The sequence below is a fragment of the Varroa destructor genome, unplaced genomic scaffold (genome assembly GCF_002443255.2).
Source record: "Varroa destructor unplaced genomic scaffold, Vdes_3.0 BEIS01000001.1, whole genome shotgun sequence".
In the NCBI taxonomy this organism is placed as follows: Eukaryota; Metazoa; Arthropoda; class Arachnida; order Mesostigmata; family Varroidae; genus Varroa; species Varroa destructor.
The window spans coordinates 1,228,618-1,246,629 of record NW_019211454.1 but is presented as its reverse complement, the minus strand read 5'-3'; the positions used below and the strand labels follow the sequence as shown (position 1 = coordinate 1,246,629).

Sequence of the window (18,012 nt, the reverse complement as noted above, 5' to 3'; positions counted from 1 at the left end):
GAGTAAGTCAATACTATCTCGAGAAGAGACTCTGTTTCATCAAATAACTAGACTTATTTCGAGCCGCGTACGTTCTGTATTCTACGACATGGTTGGTCTCGGATGGGCTGTTTTAGACACAATAATAGTAAATAGTATTCGTGGCTGTGACGACGGACAGCGACAACTCAGTTTATTAAACGGCAGAAGGATTGACTGACCGGATGAACGCTAATGGAGGGATGACACATATATGTAGGGACTGAGCAAGAGACGGAACAGCCGGTCTGAGCTGCATCTGCCACAGAGAAGGCACAGTTATCCTTAACTTAAACAGAGGAGACAGAACAACGCTGGCGAAGATCAGAGGCCGAAAATGGACTCAGAGGTAGTTGGAGAAAGGGAACTCCGAATACTAAGGGACTTCTATAGCAACGAGTTTGGATACCGAAGAGGCGTGGATGAGGGAGTAGGATAAAATTGAAGGAAATGTGTCAGTGTCTTCGTTTTTGTGCCCGTTAACTCCCTCCTTTCGTCTTTTTCGTCGTGTACAATTCCTCTCTTTTTCCAACACTCGTAGTGCTATAGAAAGCACTAGCTGTGACAGTACCAGATGGCAACAGCTACTGTGCCGGCAGCAAAGCTCCTCAACGTGCCTGCTGCTCTCGGCCAGTTACGCCTTCCTCTAAATTTGTAACGTTGTATACTACTCGTTTCAACTGATGCTGACCCTCAACCATACTCGTCGATTAGATGGTACATTTTAACACTTCATTCAGTAGGTCAATGGAAAGGGAACATGCATCCTTACCATTTAGCCATTCGACTTTGGCCTTATGCAATAAGCGTCTCTTGTACCTCTCCGGCGGAACGCTATACGCCGTACATCGACTGTCATGATCTTATCTTCCCCCTTGCCTTCGCTCCTTTTTCTCCTCCTGGTGCTTCTGTTCTTTTTCCTTATCCTGTGGCCCTTTCTGGTTCGGCTAAAGTGCTACTCCTCTTCGCCCAGTTCCAGCCGCCTCTTTTTCTCAGGACTGTATCGCACACTGCGGGTTTCGATTACACGCACCGCTGAAGCGCTTCGTCTTTGCTCTTTCTGGGTTCCGTTAAGGTCTGCTCTTCGCTTTTTCGTTGCCATCGATGGCTGAACAGAGGGACAGCCATCGCCCAACGTCAACCTCTTCGAATCCCTTCCGTATCCAGTGGATTGTCTTCCGTCGGACGTCAAACGCTCACCGTTATTGCGACAAGTAGCAGGCTTTCCATAAAGTCAGGAAATTCACATCTAACAAGTTGGCATACATATAATCCACTACACATTGCATTTTAGTTTCCCTCTTCCAGTACTCATTTAATATACAAGAGGTAATATCTACGTCAATTGTCTATAATTACGTTTTTTGCCAAAAACTTGTTTACCATGATATTCCGTGTACCATTTTCATAAAAAATATGATTCAAAGATTACCAATACGAAATTTTCAGTTAGTTAATCTTCATCACAAAACGGAACGTTTGCATAATACAGTATCTCATTTTCATATCTTTAATTAGAGTTTATTTAGTTGGTCTCCAGCTACAGCAGATATTATCTGTGTGGGCTCATTCTCTGACTGGTGTTTTCTGTTACGTCTGCAGAGTGTTCTTTGTCCTTTATCCACCTGCGTCACTTCGGGTCCTCTCTTGTATCCTGCCGAGTTTCTATCTCATATGCTATTAGCAGTCATGGTATACTGTACTACTCATGGGAGGCCTGTTACAGAAAGGGCATGCTTGTCAGTACAGCGAGCTTTGCTTGACAACGTTGGGATTCATTGTTTTCTTCTCAAAGACTCCCAACGGGCTCTTTGAATCCCACTTTTTTCAGACCTCCCAGATTGCTTGGACCTTTTTCTCTTCGCTGCCCCACTAACTTTGTCAATTGGTTGAGAAAAAAGCTTAATATAGGCGTTTGAAGACTCACTTTTCTCGAACAACATTTAGTGCTATTTCTCTCAATATTTTTTAGGCTGGGAATGATATTGGTCCTAAACGTGTATTGGTTTTAGCAAGATCTTAAACGAGGCAGTTCAAAAAATATACACGTGTGGGTTAAAATCTACAATATCTGCATTTCATATACTACAAACTGATTCGTGGTCGGTTAAGTCTTATCGCATAACAAAGGCGCGAGAATAGTATTAATAATAATTCGACCTTTATTTACTTTCTATGCCCGCGCGAATTTCAATTCTATAGCATATATCCATGGTAGCTATAGCTACCGTGAAATTGTGACTTATCTTAGTTACAATAGCATAATTATTGCTTTTTTGGTAAGCATTTTAAGTCAGATTTTTCGACGGCTGATATTCGATTAACAAGCTAGTTGAAGATACGTTAAGGGCTATAGTGGTGACATCCTGCTTGCAGTTCTGAGTTGAATTACTTACCAACCTAACAATAAGAGTATGTTCAGTAGTTTAATCAAAGGAGGCAATCCATTAAGTATACGTGTCTAGGAAATACTTGCAGACTGAGAACACTGTCCAGACATGGACTGTATATATCTAGAAACCTGTTTTATGTGCGGGCTACCTGTACCTTTCGTCGTTTTCTAAGAAGGATCTCATTAATCACGTGCCAGTCCAGGGAAACTTTCAACTAAGGTATTATATGATTCACAATACAATTCACCCCAGAATAACCATTCTCGTACGAAACTCTATTTTGTAACGTTTGCTACAGGCTACGTGAGTCTACAATTTGTATTTCTAATGCAAGAGCAGTTGCAAGGGCTAGTTACAAGATTCCCAGGCTCGTATTGGTATATAAAGGATGTTCGATTAATCATCAAAAGTTATTTTGTTTGGGTAAAAGTAAATTTTCTTTAGCTAATACATTTGGGTTCTGATGGTTTCCTTTACATTTTTCAACATCGATCTCTGAGGTATCTCTAAGATATCAATTGTTTCAGGATTTTTTTTTTTACTTCATGTAGTGGCTTAAATATTTTTTTATCGAATATTTTCAATAGAGGGTACAGGGAGCTAAATCAGGTGAATAAGGTTCCAAGACACAGCAAAAACTAAAGGATTCTACAAAATAATTATTCCAAAAAGGGAAGTGTCTTAATGCGGTAGGCGACTCAGAAATTATTCGTCCAAAAATATAGCCTCTTGGACGAATTGCACTAAACAATAGTTTGGAAACTTTTTTGGAAATACTTTTCAGTGTCTATAGAATTATATAAGAAAAATAGATGGTTTAGGATCTACGCGTTATTTCATATTTTTCAAAGGCTAATGTGTAGACCCCATTTAACGCTAGATGACGTTATTTGTAAATGGCAGTCTCAGTAATGCGAACATTTTCTAAGTGCAGTATCCACTATATTCCCATGCCCATTTACCTATGGCCCCACACCTTGTCTCATGGTACCATACTAATCAGAATTATGATGGTTATTTATTCAAAGAATAAGCACTTTTTGCATTTTGCTTAAGTGATTCTTATTTTTATTTTGATTTCATAGTTTTTGCTCAGACGGAGTCCGCCCAGAGAGCTGTGAAAATTCCAATCAAGGCAAACGGCTCTCTTCCTCGGCCTACTAAGACCTGGTACAGCCATGCACACGATTTCAGTTGAGCCTTGGTCGAGCCTTTTGGGTGCTAACTCTTGTAACATTGCTATTGGCTAACGCTCCAGCTTGTAATATTGCATAGGGTTATATTAGTTGTTTTCTCTACTTCATTCTGGATCTTGGCCGTGATCACTAACAGTAGGCCGTCTGCATAAGTTATGGTATTAACTCTTTATGTTAGAGATGATATGAACATTTTATAAGCATGGTACTGAAAGCCATTTTCTGTTTAAGTTTAGAACATATACACCTCGAAAGAGAAGATATGGGTTTATATTTTCGACGGGTCCTCCTTTGCCTTCAGCATGACCAAAGTCATCAAAGTGAAGGCAATTCTTACACTTAGAAGAATAGAAAATAGAAACCCGTGGTCTTCGACGTACTTTCCCATTCTTTATAGGCGCGTTCCAGTACTACTTCTTTCGGTGGGTGTCGATCGACCTTCCCAAAACCCAAGCAAATTTTGCAAGCGCTCCATTTTCCTCTATTTCCAGTCAGTCTCTTCATGATGAGGGTTTCAAGGATCTTATTCATAGTATTGAAAAGGCAAGGTGGAGTGTACGAACTCGGTTGTTCAACAGACCTACCACGTAGTACTAGCCTATTTATCTCCATTCTTTTGAGAAGTGACGTTCCAGTAAATGTTTTATGGCCGTTTGTTTGAAAATTTCTGGGTATTTGGTTTGTAAGTGCTTTACAGTCTCAAGTGGTATTCTATCTGGCCTTACTGCTTTTTCCACTTCTATTCCCTCACCCGCTTCCACGACCTGTTTTCGGGTCAACTCAATATTATCTTGGACCTCAATCAGTTTTCCTTCATTTTGTGTTCGATGCACCGGAAAAAAAAATTTCGACTGTCTCTTGATCAAGCGATTACATAGTTTTCCGTATCTCTATCGTAGCTTTTCTCCGTAAATTGTCCTTCGCTTCTCTGATAGGCCCTTGGCAATTTTGACCCTTGCTATATTTATTCTTTTTGTCTAGATTGACGCTGGTTTATTGGACTTCTCTGAAGTGCTGCATAAAAACCCTTCCTTTAGCTATGGCGTCAACTTAACTTGCTTTGCTACGTGCTTTTTTGATTCACTTCCTCCGTCCGGCTGTATTTTTCTTAGCGACCAGCCGCTAAAGTTTTCTTAGCTTTGCAGGCTCACTTACATCACGTAATCATATTCTAAGACGCTTCGTAATGTACCATCGCCCTAAAAAATGTCCTTTAACTGTTCATTGTGGGTTGCTGGGCCGTTAATTCCTTGGGATTCTTCCTGAAACATACAGGGTATTTATTCGGTAGAGGTTTTGTTTTGATTCATTTTTTCTAGATCAGGGTCCTATAATTGCTAGGAAGACCCCGCTCGTCTATACCATGTCAGTCCCTAATTTTCTTTACTAGAACGATTTCGGACGTCAGCTCTACGCAGGTCTTTTGTCTCTTTCAGACAGGAAAGACAACGGGCCTATTTTACGCGAATGATAAGCTATTTGAGGGCCTTATTGTCAACCGATATAAGTGCATCATTGATTCACTACAAGCTTTTTCAGCGAACCCCTCGAGAAAAGCGCTCTGCAACTAGTGACAGCTGCGCAAAAATCTATAACGATCGCCGTTTTGTCACTTTGACCTAATCCTTTCCTCCTCTTTCTGGTGGTTAAAAAAACTTCAGATTTTTTTATCACCTGAGTTTTTATGCAGCAATTATACTATAGAATACCCGTTACAGAAATTCAAACGAAGCCTATACCTTTTCCGGCCCCTCGACCGGCGGCTCCCCATGCTTAAAACATAAGGTAAAACAAATAGGACATATACCTTGCAACATCTGTCGAGATTAATCGGAGATGGCTTTTGGGTCATAATTTTTATCATTGTTAGTTGGCCCGTATTTCCATTCAACTTTCCAGCTTTAACATGTTAATTCTATGTGTAGAGTAAAAATTCGTGCTTCGTATTCTACAGTCGAATATTTAAAACAACATTTGCTATAAAACGTACCTTTAAAACGGTCGTGCATCCGTTGATTCTTCTTAAGATAGTTAAATCACACGGCAGTTCAGCCACCTCGCTTACGCGTCAGTAGCTTGAAGAGGTTTCATAGTTCTTTGTGCTAAAATGTTCGGATTTAAATTCGTACTAGCGCGGTCCAATCCCCTGTTCTTCCTGATCTAGGCACTTCTTTCGTTTTCTACTGAGATATTTCTGCTTTTTGAGATTAGTCTACCTCTCCGAGAAGTACCAGTTCGCTTCAAAATTGCCAGTTCCGGTTTCCATTTCTGAGACCCTAGTGATGACGACGAACTTAAAAACGCCCAGTTAGAACGCCGTCTTTGGATACGGCTGTAGCTACCTCTCGTGCTGACAGTCCCAAGTCATTGAAAGTTGAAGGACTTCGCCACCCTTCAACATTCTTTGGAGATTAAGACTAGCTTCGTCGAGTGTCTCTTCCCCGAGGATTTTCCTGTTGATCCCATCTACATGTATGCATTCTCCGGCCGCTTCAACTGAACCAATGATGTTATGTCTTCATTAGAATTTTCTGTTCTTTTCATGTTGTGAGACCTCAAAGGCAATGCCTTGTCACACCAGTTGCGAAATATTGCCACTTGTCATTCCTGCCTTGCCGCCGATTGCGCTTTTTATTTTTCGGCAGACAAGATAAGAAATGCCTCACTCATTTAAATTAAACTAAGAGCTTTTTACTTTCCGTTTAGTTGGAAGCCGCGCTGGTCCAAAACCACTGGTGGCAAAAAGCACAGGTGGTTCAGTGGCCCTTGTGTGCTAGTAAGATATCGTCTGCTAAAAGATAACGCAACAAGTGCTGAAAAAAGTCCGTATTCAAAGTAGGGCGGTCAGTGTGATTGTGGAAGTCAGTTTAATCAAATTGACTTTGTTGTGTGACCGTTTCTACTGTTCTGTAATCAAATCCTGTAATGGTAGCACTGGTTCCAACAGATCCAAGCCTTGTGCAGAAAAATTTATGATAAATTTTTTTGCAGATAACATTAATTTTCCCATTTCAGATATTTTATTTGAATAATCTGTTTATATTATCATGTTTTGAATTGAAAAATAGTGCGGCAATACTAGGACTCCTGCATAGACTAGTAAACCCTTCGACGTAATCTACTCGGTTCCCCTTCGTTGCCCAGTTCAACTAAGCTTTTCAATTTTAAGGTCACAAGAACATCTTGTTCCAGTATCTTTAACACAATGCCACCTCGGAAAGATTAGTTATGCATCAGCTTACATACAGGCCGATATACAACTAAAAAAACGGAAATTTCCTCACAAGCGCATAAGGTACAAACCCTTGTAGACAAGGATAGATTAAAGAGCAACGTTGAAACAAGATATTTTTAGATAAAACATTAACCAATGAGTGATGTTCATTCTCAACTAATAAAAAGCACAGGACATCACCTAAATTACAACAACAAATTTTTTTTGTATTTGCAGTTGTTCTCTACGAATTTCACTCTTGTTCTAGCCATTTTATTCCATTCCGTCCCATCAGAAGTTTTGAGGTTGCGAAATTCGTTGAATCTATTTTGCAACTCTCTATATTAGCAAATGTATTGTGATGAATTTCATTATTTCAGCGGTCGAAAAAGGAGTGATGAGCTCCGTTTAATGTGGTGGGTGCAAAAGTGTAAGGTAAAGATCTTTGCCTTGCTTTTCAGATATATTCTATTGGACAGCCTCGCTAACTTGGGATAAGTGGGCCATATACAGATTCCTGTCGATAGTCCTGCTTTTTGAAAGTATTTTTTTCTTTTCCAATCGACCTAAACGCAAATCGTAGTCTTGTGCAAGCTTCGCTTAAATCCAGACTTAGATGGGGCCACTTGTTCCTTTTCCGCTTTATATTGAAGTAGCGACATCGCTTACTTATATAAAAGTTAGCTGAAAACACTGAAACTATATATATATATATATATATATATATATATATAAACCACACCTTTTTTGCCCCGCCGATACTCCCACCTTGACGTGGCAACGACGAGAGAGAGAGAGAGAGCGAGAAAAAGCGGCAACGTAAAAGAAAACGAAATCTGTTCCCGTCCTCTTCCCCGTGAGGACGGCGCGCCAGTCTCCACCACGGCGAATCGTTGATGACAATGAAACTGCCACCATCACTACAGTCGCTTTACGATGCTTATTTCCTGTGCTTAGCTTGCACTGGAGTCACTATGGCAAGTAGTGCGAGAGCTGCGCGACCAGAGGCCAAAGCGGCCGTTCGAGGACGGCCGTCGGGCCCTGCCGGTGATAAGAATAACATACGGCACCCCTTCCCACACCTCAATCTAGGAAGTTAGCCCTGTTCCATCGAACACCGGTCGCCGGCATACTCACTAGTGAGTTAAATATCAGGGGTTTGTTTTCGGCGTTACAAGTTCGATATATACCACATTTCCTTCCAGTTGGTAAAAGAGGTGGCACGGAAATCGCATCACATTGGGGCTGGAATGTACGTTGAGGTACTTCTTATGACAACGTTCAATCGCGTACACACAGACATTCTAGCCCATGAAACACATACGAAATTACGTACGACAAGACAGTGAGAAAAAGCAAAAGAAAATTGCATGGTGGAGGACGGTCCAGTAAGCCATGGGAAGCTGTCGATAGGTGGGAAAGCAAGCGATAGAAGATTGGAAACTGCGTAACACAGGGGGAGAGAGCAAGGCTGGGTGATACTGGACGTGTTCTGAGGCCAAGATGGGCTCATTAGCTGATATTAGATAATTCGATCCATATTGCCTCCATCCTTCCCGTCGTCGCCCTATGGTCCGCTTCTGCCGATGACAAGCGGCCAGCTGCTAGCTGCAATGCTCACGCTTTCGCGTTCCCATCCAATGACTTGACCTTCGCCTTTCGCCGCCTCTACTCCATCTTGATAACCAAAAGTATCCAGCTATGTAGGACCAAAGCAACGGCTAGCAACAAACCGCGGACAACCACCCCACGAAAGCTGACAAGCGAGCATGAAAGCATGCTTGGCGTTACAAAGCATGTGTGATGATACGGGGACACAGTAGCGGAATTTTGGGATAGAATCGAAGCACTGGACGGAATAGACGAGAAGACGGAAGGCAACGCAATACCTGAGCTGAACGGGGGAATAGGCCAGGAGTACAGACCTGACGAGCGTATCCGATTGCAACTTGCAACCAAACCGAAGAGATGGCATCGTCATGCGTGCTAAGCGCGATTGACCCAGTGGACATCTCGCGAAGAAACTGGGAATAGTAATAGGAGTAGTAATAGTACCAACAGTAAGTAGTAGACATTGGTTCTGTTTACAGCCATAAGGCGATTTGGATGGCCCGATTGCTCAGCGAATAGCGTATACGACATGTCTAAGGCGAAGCACCTGTTGTCGCTGATGCGAGGCGTATGCATGTAATGAATATCAGAACTACCAACGCTTACTATAACACGTCAATACGGCAAAATGTATCAAATATGACCGCGCAACAGAAAACAAGATGAGCTAAAGCAAAATTTTTATAATCTAGATGCGACAAAAGCAGTGTAATTTCATGCTTGAATGGCTATAAAATGAAAAAAAGTGTCGTTCTAAAATGCTAGTGGATTTATATGGTCAATATGCGTTTCGGAGCAAGAGTATGCTACGTGAAGAACGTGTAATAATAATGTGAGCAACAACAAATGAACGAACAGAAGCTGAAGTGTCTCGTAACCATCATCGTTCTACTCAAACATCATACACGTTTTGGCTATTCGAAGCGAGAACGGTAAGTTTCGCGGCTCTGTGTATTATGCGTGTCACATAGTATATTCAAATGACAGATAGAAGTTACTACTATGTTCATAGATATCGCTCTGTATACCACATCAATGACACCCTGGCCGCGATTTATTGTGGATATATCAAAAACACAATAAAGCCACACCCGTTTTGAGAGGTTAATACCATCAATATTTAACACTGACAAGATTACCAGGCCTGTTGAAATTGAACCGAGGGCAATAAGCACCTATACGACAGAAATTGTTCCCTTTATCACTATTTTTTAGTCGGAAAAGTATTCAAAGTAAAAATAGGTGTTCTTCGTTATCAGTTTGTTTAAGGACAACATAATACGAAACACCGTCGTTTGACGGGCTCTTAATCTCATGTAGATTTACAGCATTTCAGGATGATTGGAGTAACGCCAATATAAACGATTGTCATAACTAGCCAGTTCAAACTCGCTCAGTAGTGAAAAGTATTTTTTACAAACCTTTCCAACGGTAGAAACAAGTCAGTTGCATGAGCTTGAGTCTAATGCATACTTTAGTAACGAATAATATTGACAGAACATTACGAAAAATTGGATGCAGCGCCACGGTTGCTGGTTTTGGTCGAATATTTTCTTACATCCGGAAGAGTCGACTGAATTTTTCTATTTGGCGATGGAAACTACAAATCCAGAAAGGGCGGATCCAAGAACTACAGATCTTATTTTCCTTTCATATGCTTTGAAAAGGAACTGCACCCTAGCTCCAGTTGGAGGATCTATTCCCTGTCGTTAACGAGGATCTAGGATGTAGAAGTTCCTTAGCCTCGTTCATTTGTAATTTGCGTTACGTATTTGTAATTTTCGATCTTCCGGTTACTGTTACTTCATACAAGATGTCACATTTTATGTCCATGTGCCTTAATCTCATTATTACGTATTAAAACATGCCATATTTATCGGGTCAATGCGCGGGACGGCATGGTTCAGGTAGCTGGTGCGCATGTCTTTAAATGCGTTGCTGTGGTAAGTACTTCCAGCACTGGTAAATGGTTACTATGACATATGATTGCCATACCGTTTAAAAGGTCTGTTAGAGAAACCCTAGACAGGTATAGCAAGACCCACTTCTGTCAGACCTTCTAGTAAGGGCAAGTCGTGCCGAAAACGCTACTCCGGGAGCTTGTACACAGAGGAATAACACTTAGAATTATAAAAACCTAAAATTACAATATAAGTAAACTTTGGTTCGTTACCTTCCTTGATCGTTTGGGGAAAATTGCAGCTTTCATCCTTCTTTGCTTTTGGGAGCCATATCGAGAACTTTTTTACGATTAAATTAATGAGAGAGCATTTTGTAATGCGTATCCTCCATTTCTTGAATACTGTTTTATCCCCTAGTAATTAATCAACTATTAAATTAATAGACTCATCTAGTTACAGTTTCACATTGAAGTGTACCTACTGTGGCGTATATGCGGCTCCCAAAAATCGAAGAGAAGCCTTGTTACATCTTTTAACTCTAAAGGTGATGCTCGAAAGCAGAGGAAGATTTTTGGCGTGTAGGAACAATATCGGTTCTCTCTAACTCGCAGTCAAGGAATCGAAAGCTGTTGCCTTCATTTTGACACCGTCATCATCGACGAACGCTTTCACAAGCAGAACATTTTCCGGCCTTCGTAAAGGACTTGATCGCCGGACGCTTCACAACGGAGCCAAATACAGCGTCGATTTGCTGTCCACACAGTATCGTGTGCTGAGGGGGGTACAAGAGACGGAGAAAAAGATTGATATATAGTGTATTTGGAAGAAAATTGGAAACAGGAGAAACAACGGGCAATGTGCAAGACAGGGACTTAGCTATGTTCCGAAAACGATTGGTCGAGTCGTGAAGAAGAAAACTCCGTTCATATGTGTCCTGCACATATTTCCGCTGTAAATGTATACACGTGCGTTGTATGTGTGTACTCGTATCTGTATGACAGGTACAAAACACGGTGAAAAGACTGCGGAAAGGCTTTTTGGTATATCGAAATTTTGCTCTCTTTACCTTTGAAGAACGATAGCATTAGTAAAGGTTTGCGAAATTTATCGAAACAAGAAGAGAAGTTCTGTCTAGGAAGGCAGTGGCCTGGATGTTGCTCTATGACGAAAAGAAATTATCTAGCGAAATAGGACTACAAAACCGAAGAATCCAGAGACGAACAAAAGTCAAATAACAGGAAAAGCCGAACAACACTAACGCTTCTATGTTAAAAGTCTAACGGACGGAGAGAAGGCGAGGGAGAAAAACTGAACAGAAAGGCAGCGACAGCAGCCAATGACAAAAAAAAAAGTTTAATATCGTAATGAAATGTGTTTGAAGTTATGTCTTGTTCATCTGAAGTTATTTTTGTTAAACCTCCAAGCAAGCGGACAAGCAACTTCATATGAAACAATAAGTTAGTTAGCTTAAAGCTCAATATTACATTCCTGTTTACTATCTCTCGCCCACCATCATTGGATCTGAGGTGTTTAGGCTATGAAAAAGGACAAAAGTCGGCTCCTTGTCAATACAACAGAATAAATGCAAAGAAAGCAGAGAAGCAAGTACCATGGATGTGGAGACACAGCCGAGCCTCGTCGTCCGAAAAATGCCACATGTTCCAGTCAGACTCGATCGGATCCAGGCCTTGCAAAAAGGCGACTTATTGGTTCCGTAACCTTACAAGAAGGAAGTCGCTTACCTTTTAGAGTTGTAATGGCATCGTACACCTGTATGGCTGCGACATGGCCAACGGCCTTGTATACACTAAATAGTCTTGACTAGAAAATTATTTGCTGAAAATTATTTCTTGACATATTATAGAATATTATTAACATTAAGTCAAAATCTATGATTAATCACCAATTAATAATTAAGTCCATTATATAATATAGTAATTTAAATAATTAAATAATAATAGTATTAACCTCTAATAGTCATTAGAAATATATTACTCTACAGCATCAAAAGTTGTGAATACATTCTAAGAGTAAAACTTTAAAAGCTAATTCGCTTTTTCTTCAACTGACCACTATATCGTACCACACAACCTATACGACTGTAGCTACAAAAATACTAGGTAATAAGCAGCTCTTCTCGCTGTTAAATTCTAGCTACATTAACCCAATCATACTGATAACAAATTTGCTGAAGAGACAGGAGATTTCTTATAATAGCTCTGACTTTTCGTTTTAGATGCTTTTGAGCCTTTTTAGGTAGAAATAAAGACAGGTATATCTTCGATTGGTTGTCATGGTTATTGGCACAAAGGAACCCTAGGAAGTCCATGAATCCACATGGAAGAGACCGTAGTTCCAGATAAAGCTTAGATCATTAGACAGTTAAACGTTTCGCCTGCTAAAGTTACAAAATCTTAATGTATGATTCACTTTTGATCGGATACTTCTTTAGAAAGCAAGTAAAAGTAGCCATGTTTCTACACCAATACCGGAACAAAACGAAATTCGATTAAGAAGAACCTCCCATCTGATAGTGATGCCACGAGCAACGTTAATGGGCTACGCCACTAGCAATAACATAGTAGCTGTTGGCAATGACTGTCCTGCGATACCTTTTAGCTACACAGAATAGATACCCTGCACTAGAGACGCAAGTAAGGAGTGCAGCAATGGAAACTCGAAATTTCCCCCGGGGCTCTATCGACAAGCCACGTCCCAGGACATTCATATGTGCTGTATGCCTGCCTTAAAGCCTCACGAGGGGATTGGAAAGTACCAGACGATGGGTTGACGCACAGGAAAGGATGAAGCGAATATGGTTTTTATTATGTGCTTTCTCACTTATCTCCAACCCTTCGAATTTATACTGTATGCCTTTTACAGAGCAGCGTGCACAAAACGATGACTTATTTCAATGGACAGGATACCTGATCAAAGGCCAAAAGCTTGTTGCGTAGGGCTATCGAACGAGTCGAAGTACAAAGCAAAACCTAGTTAGTTCAAATAACGCAGACTCGATTTGAGACCGACACGACTTGTCATCTCTACAGCGGCTAATGCAAACGTTATCAGACAGTGTAATTTCGCTCAGGAAGACGACATTATACGGTTGTACCTACAGAAGTACAACACAGAACTGGGCCTATCGCTAGTAACTAGGTTTATAGTAAAATTATATTGACACACGAACCCTAACCTTGTGAAGTTCGCTCGTTCAAGCGTGTCCTCTGCACATATATGATCTATATACACGCATGGAAAGCTTGTAACTTAAAACGGAGTTTGCAAGGACATTTCGAGACGAGTATCCTTGCTTGCAGTGGACAGTAGTACCTACGTCATGAAGCGAACCAGTTGTAAGTATATTACGGAAAGCAAATTTAATGACATTCATGCTCAATAGCCTTAGCTGCAAAAATTCGAGAAGAGTGAATTGTCTTATTATTTTGTCAACTCCTTGGGCATATTTTGGGTACCAGGATTTGACCTAACGAGATGATAGCACACAGTTTAGAAGCTCGAGAGAAATAAAGATTCAGTGTGATTATAATACCGTGCGGCAATATTTTATTAATTAAATAGCGACACGATCAATCGAGTGGAACTAGAGACGCTATTTACAATGGTGCCAATGTCCATTGCGCTGCTTATTTAGATATTAAATGTTCTGTTTTCTCTAGTAATTTCTGGGATGGAACAGGCCATCGCGACGCATCTAAAAACCGCCGAGTTAAGGGTCTTCTTAGCCTTTTCGATTAGGTTTCCAGGTTTTGGTCCAGGCCCAATGTTTTCTATTGCATGGGACGTCCTAATTCGGTTTAACTCAATTTGACACATTGTTGAAAGTGTCTATGAAGCAACAAAGTTACATATGTAGGTAAATGGAGTTGATATCAAGATATTCGTCATATGTGTATTGGTAGAAGGGACTCTCACGGCGTCAAGTGGTTCTTTACAGTAAGCTGCATGCATCTTTTGCAGAAACTTCGAAATTTCCCCCTTGCGAAAGCTTTTAGCGAAAATAGCACTCCTGGACCACTAATACCGTAGGTTTTTATTTATAGTTGTGTCAAAATATCAAGATAAAAAAACGTTAACTCTTTTAAAATACTATGCCTTCGATAGAATTCGATAAAGATGTTAAACGTCATAGATGATAATTTTAAATTCAACTAGTTTCAAAGTTTTTCATCCTGTTTTCACTGACAAGATCTAATCCAAAGGCTGCAGTAGGTTAAAGTAACGAATGTGCACCGCCGTATTCGATACGTGGGCCTCTGGACAATGAAAAATAGAATCCATTATAACAGCGTTACTTCAGCGAATGATTAGGTCTTGTGCCGTCGACGTGTTTATCTATTTCGCATACCCAAAAGGTGAATTGGTCGGAATAAATTGCAAACGCAATTCTTGGAACTGCATTTTACATGCTGGGTCTTGCTGTACGATAAAAAATAATATTAAGTAAAAAAAAAATCATATACATAGGTACGTAGGTATTTTTCCTTCTCTCGATTTAGCCTTAGCTATATTACTCATGCAATCGTTCTCATGTAAAAGCGAAAATATGAGATAGAGATATTCGTGCTCTTGCGCTTTTGTTTTTCATGTACACATAACGTCCAAATCGGCAAAGTTTTCACTCGCGTCAGCGGGTTTTGAGACCACACAGCAGCTCGTAGCCTCAACAGCGTGCGTGATCGTCATCGATAGCGAGTTCTCCCATCTACCTCATATCCAATATACCGTACAGATCTTCTACTATTGACAAAAGAGATTGATCTGCAGGTATTGTAAGCTTCTACGGTGCTTCAGTGTTTGCAAATATAAGCAGTATACGCGTGCGATACGCATAGCGTTTTAGTATGCAAATATCTCTAGATAGATGCACAACCGTTGTGATAAGCGTTCGTCTGCGCACTTCCATATCATTTATGAGTATCCAATAAATAGCGATCTGATAAATATAAGAGAATGTTTTCGACTTTGCAGGCAATCTCTGTCTGATATCTATCTGTAGGAGACAGTGCTGGGGTCGCGGTTGGTCAACAAATTCGTTTCATCACTCTAACTCTCCTTGCTCTGCTATTCATGTAAAGGACAGAGGTTGAGAACACACGTGACGTAAATCAGATAAATTGTATGACTATAATTGCGGCCACGCATTTTCATGCAAAAGCTTCCCACGTTAGCACTTATGTAATTGTTAAATACCATTACCTTTCAACTAAGAACCTGTCGCAAAAACAATCCGAAGGAACGACGACAACGAGCGTATATAAGCGTTTTGAAGTAACTCAGAATCAGGATTTTTGTGAGGTCCATAAGTGTTTTTCGCAACTTTTTTTTAGAATACTTTACTTGAATATTCGGAGCATTGGAAAATGTTGCTCAATGTTGTTTAATTGTTTAAATGTCCAGTTTAAGGGAGAAGCTATCCGATCTTTATATACCAGCAGGGTGAGAAATTTTCAGTGATGTTATCGTAACGGTATACGTAGGAAAAAACATTACTCTTTACCTTCGCATTTGCATCTATAGATACTGGCGTGATAAATATACATATAAATGATATGGAAAGAAACATAGCACTAGTCTCTTTGGCCAATTGAAGAACGCAAATGCCTCACATTTACATTAGCTCCTCTGTACTTGAAGCATTTTGAAACTGTGACAGTTTCATTGCTGTATAGTATCGCACGTTGAACTAGGCGATGTTCAGTAAATGTTCACCTCTTACGTGCTTTTCACACTTCTGTGCAATTCTTGAAATTGTTTTGCTGTCCATATAATTGCTAGCCTAATGAGGCGCCGAGTACTTGAGTCGGCTTATTGAAGCTCATTATCGGAGGCGAACAGCAGCGAATTTGTGCTTGTTATTCTTTACACTTAGCTTCAAAATCTTCAAAAAGTAATTTTATAGCTCTGTGCACAAACACAATTTATAAAATCGAGATGGTCTTATAGAAACTGAAGTACATTTACAGAGATGACTGTAAGACAATAATGTTAAGAGACATTTTAGCCTTAGAAAAGAACTTTTAGAGGTGAATGAAACTCAAATAAACGCTCTAGGAACAGTACCAGAGAAGAGCATGACTTCTACACTGCTTATTATTCTACTTTTGGTCATGCAAACCACGATATAAAGATAGAGACTTTCACTTATAAGCTAGGTTTAGAACGCCATTCAAACGAAGAACCTGAGGATTGTCCGCTGCGCATGACCCCTTTCAATTAAGTGAGACTATGAGAGAAGAGCAGAAAAATGCTGACGCGGGTCGCGGTGAAAGCAACGTCTACTGCTGATACTGTTGTATTGCTACAGCCGCTCTTCTAGTCAGTCATAAATGACCCCATAACACGATGCTAATTGGATCAGTACGTTCAAAATTACATCCAGACTGACATGGTAATAGCAGAGGCCCAGCAATCATTTATTATTTAGGGCAAGTTAAAGTCGATAAAGTAATGTTAGTGCTTTCGTATCGTCTACTGCATCTTAAACAACTAACCGCAACGGGTTCTGCCATCCAAATTGAAGAATGGTAACTATTAGTAAAAGTGAACAGCTAGAATTAGAAACATTGACTTGAGACGACAAGAAAGACAGGTGGGGCAAGAAGGCCGAGAGGAGGTGCAGTAATTCGTACCGTTCGTTTCAGACCTGCACGATGTAGTTATATTATCGGTGTTTTGACTGTTTATTGCTCAGGGAATGGGCGTGAAAACAACAAGGGGTTGAAAAGGAAACGTGAGTAAAAAACAAAAGACCGAAGATGGCCTCTTGGTCGGTTGGCCGGCCGGCTGGTCAACCGACATTTACGAGCTGACTTTGTACTTTGGTTGATAGCTCCAGACTGAACTTGCTGTTACAACTCCTGCCGCCTTCTCGGAGCCCTCCTTGCATCTCGTCTAGTAACAAATTTATTTCTTCCATTATCAAATAATAGAGAAAGGCTGGGCTTCAGCAAATACAGCATATAAACGGCATACCAAGACTGAAGGTTCTTATCAGTCCTCATATTCCAGCGCTCTCATAGTTCACATGAACCGCAGACTTATTGCGGCGCTCGGATGGACAGCTAAGTAAAAGCACACCTTGTTTCATCCCCAGTTTAAACTGCCGTAATTTATTAAGTTATGGTTCTTTAATTAACCTCTATATGCGATCCTGTTTAACATAGCGCTGCGCAATATTTAATACACGTGTTTCTGTTTTTACTCATGTAATAAAATGGAATGTGTTAATAATCTTTTTAATAACCTTTTTTACCTAATTTGAAAATAAATTATAGGTAAAATAGAACGTATTGGACCACTTCAACCATTTTCAATTATTCTAAGCAGAATAAAATAACCAAGATGTATTGTAACGTTCTTTTTTGGATATGGTAACATTATTTATTTGGTGCTAGGGGCTTAAGAAAACGGATGTCAACTGCATAATTATTTTTCATCATTATAGTCATATAGGTTCTATGCATCTACGAAAAAAGGTACCAGGCAAATTTCATAAATCCTCAAATAATAAAGGTGGACTCGTATGATTTGTTTTTAACGTGAAAAATAATAGCTTTTGTTATTGTCAGGTACCTTCTTTTGTTAAAACTGTATATGAATCTATCGGGAAATAAAAAATTGCTTTAGATAGAGTTTTTTTTTTAAGGATTCCAGAT

General features: G+C 40.2%; 1 long non-coding RNA gene across 2 annotated transcripts in view; it reads left to right on the top strand.

The window, feature by feature from the left end:
• LOC147758107 (uncharacterized) overlaps positions 1-17,534 on the top strand; it is a 48,119-nt gene extending 30,585 nt beyond the window's left edge. Inside the window, exons 1-3 of one of the 2 annotated variants that reach the window (XR_015323076.1) lie at positions 8,388-9,364; positions 14,970-15,121; positions 15,326-17,534. This is a non-coding gene — a long non-coding RNA (uncharacterized LOC147758107). Of the gene's footprint in view, positions 1-8,387; positions 9,365-14,969; positions 15,122-15,325 lie in introns of those variants that run through there. The other variant, XR_015323079.1, reaches the window with a different exon arrangement.
• The last annotated feature ends 478 nt before the right edge of the window (positions 17,535-18,012 follow it).